The sequence below is a fragment of the Chiloscyllium plagiosum genome, unplaced genomic scaffold, assembly GCF_037043375.1.
Source record: "Chiloscyllium plagiosum isolate Xiang-an unplaced genomic scaffold, Cpla_swu_hap1 HiC_scaffold_43, whole genome shotgun sequence".
Taxonomy (NCBI): domain Eukaryota; kingdom Metazoa; phylum Chordata; class Chondrichthyes; order Orectolobiformes; family Hemiscylliidae; genus Chiloscyllium; species Chiloscyllium plagiosum.
In genome coordinates this window covers 34,511,876-34,514,375 of record NW_028270181.1, presented here as the reverse complement: position 1 = coordinate 34,514,375, position 2,500 = coordinate 34,511,876, and the positions used below count along the sequence as shown (strand labels likewise).

The window sequence follows — 2,500 nt, the reverse complement described above, 5'->3', positions numbered from 1 at the left end:
AAATCAAATAAAAATATAATCGAGGGATAAAATATGTTTTTAAAATTTCAAATTTCTGTCCTGGTTTTAAAGGGGATCTTTTTAGATTCTTCAACCATTCCTCTAGTAGCTTTTCCCATTCAGTGTTACTGACTCCCACCCATGGGTCAATTTTGGCCCCAAGATACTTGTCAGTAGCACCCGGTTCTATGAACTGTATAATCCCCCCATTAATACTCCAATTACCTATATCGTTATATATAAAAGTTTTATTTTTATGGGTAAGATAAAAGCCCTTAGTTTTATTAATATTAATCCCCATTCCGGTATTATTACAGAATTTTTCTACTATTTTCAAATTGCATACCATCCCCTCGTAAGTTTCGCTAATCAAGGCTACGTCATCAGCAAACGCAAGCGTTGCACAATGACAACTATTTCCATCCTCTCCCAGAAATATTCCTTTTTGTTTCTCTTCGATAGTGCAAATTAATGGGTCCATAACTATATTAAATAAAATTGGTGATAGGGCATCACCCTGTTTAACCCCCCGTAAAATGGGGATACTCCCAGTTTTACAGTTTGAACCCTCTACCTGGGTAAAATTGTTATCATATAGATTAATTATTAATTTAATAAATAATACCGGAAGATGGAGCCTTCTTAACGCAGTAATAATTAATTTATGTCCTACCGTGTCGAATGCTTTCGCCAGGTCTATAAAGACCACAGCGAGATTTTTCTTCCTTTTCTTAACACCTTTCATAATGTTCTCAAGGATTTTGATGTTCTCCTCACACCCTGAGATACCGGACATAAATCCTTTTTGACGTTTATTTATTACTATTACTTTATTAAGCCTACCCGCCACGATTTTAGTAAAAAGTCTGAGCAGGATTGGCCCAATTGTTATTGGCCTCCAATTGTCTATATCCTTGAGTTTATCCTCACTGCTCACTTTTGGGATTAACACTGTTCTACTCATTTTTAACCTATCTGGGATCTTACCACTTTGTAACCAAATGCTGTAAACTCTAGGCAGTATTGAATTATCTTTATTAAAACCTTTAATAATCTCCCTTAACGTTACCCCATCAGGTCCTGCGGCGGTGTTTGCGTCCATCGCCCTTAAGGCCTGATCGACTTCTTCCACCGTCACAGGACCCAACAGAGCAACGTCCAGGGATTCCTCCCCTTGATTTTTGGATTTGGCGAATCCCCTTAGACTATTCTTCTCATTAACAGTCATTAATTTTTCCTTAAAATATTCCTCTAACTCCTTCACACTTAGGGGACATTTACTATTTACCGGGGCTCCCATTACAGTTCTCGCCAAATACTGTCTTTTATTTCTATACAAGGTTTGCGCCTCTTTAAACTTCCCTTTTTTTCCACTATATCTCTTTACTGCATTATTTACATTCCTATTTATCTTTCGTCCATTATCCTTATCTTTCTTTTTTATCCTACTATTCTCACCTTCCTTCCTCTTTCCTAATTTATCCACAATGTCTCCCATAATCTTATCAAGTTCTTTGCAACCTTTTTTACCCTTTTTCAGGTCATCTTCAATTATTTTTATCCAATCAATAATTGACCCATTGGGACATTCCCTACCATCTATATTGTCCTGCTTCTCCTCCTCAGTATTTCTATCAGGTATCAGGTCGCTTCCAATCCCATCAATGTCCTCCCCCTCTTCTTCATCGACACTATTAAGGAGCTCATCTAAATTTACCTCCTTTTCATTAGACTTAATTTTCTTATTTATTAATCGTCTTTTATCTGAAATCTGCTTTGCAGTTTTAGTCTCTAACCTATCCGCTATCATTTTATTTATGTTTCTACAACCACTAAATTCAGATTCCAGTTGTTGCAGCATTTTCGTTTCCTCACTAGACCATACACCCCTTTTATTTCCATCATTAATCACTTTTTTATTCCCCTTACTCCCTTTCCTTTTCTCATTCCTCACCTTAGGGTGTGCATGCCTTTCATGCTGTCCCAATCCTCTAGCCGATTTAAATCTTGAAGAGCAACTCTCACATTGAAAAGGTTTTTCTATCTCTTCCTCCACATTCCTATCGTTTACATCGGTGTAACCCACTATACTCCCTTCCCCCCCTTTTTTACACTTCGGATAATGGCACGCTACTGCCTGGTAGCTACCCTCCCATTTGCATTTGCTACATCTTATTCGAACCGATTTAATCCCTCGACATACCTTTAAATGTTTCCTAAATATCCCAGTAGTATTGTAGATGTTATTACAATAACTACATCGAAAATCTTCTATCGGGTAATTAATTATAATTTCTAATTGGTTAGTTTCTCTATTAATCGGGTGTATAATTCTGTCCTCGTCTTCCCCCTCTCTTCTCTCTAAAATTCCACTTCGATTAAAATTAAAATTAAAGTTAAAAGGCCCTTTAAAATCCGAATTAAGAATTGTCCGGCTCTTAACTGGACTTAGCTGTAGAGGGGCCTTCTCTCCCAGCATTATCTTTCGGGTTTTGTCCAT

The 2,500-nt window shown here is 37.1% G+C and overlaps 1 pseudogene; it reads right to left on the bottom strand.

Annotated features, from left to right (window-relative positions):
* The window catches only part of LOC148137471 (28S ribosomal RNA), an 8,457-nt pseudogene that overhangs the window by 2,695 nt on the left and 3,262 nt on the right, over positions 1-2,500 (bottom strand).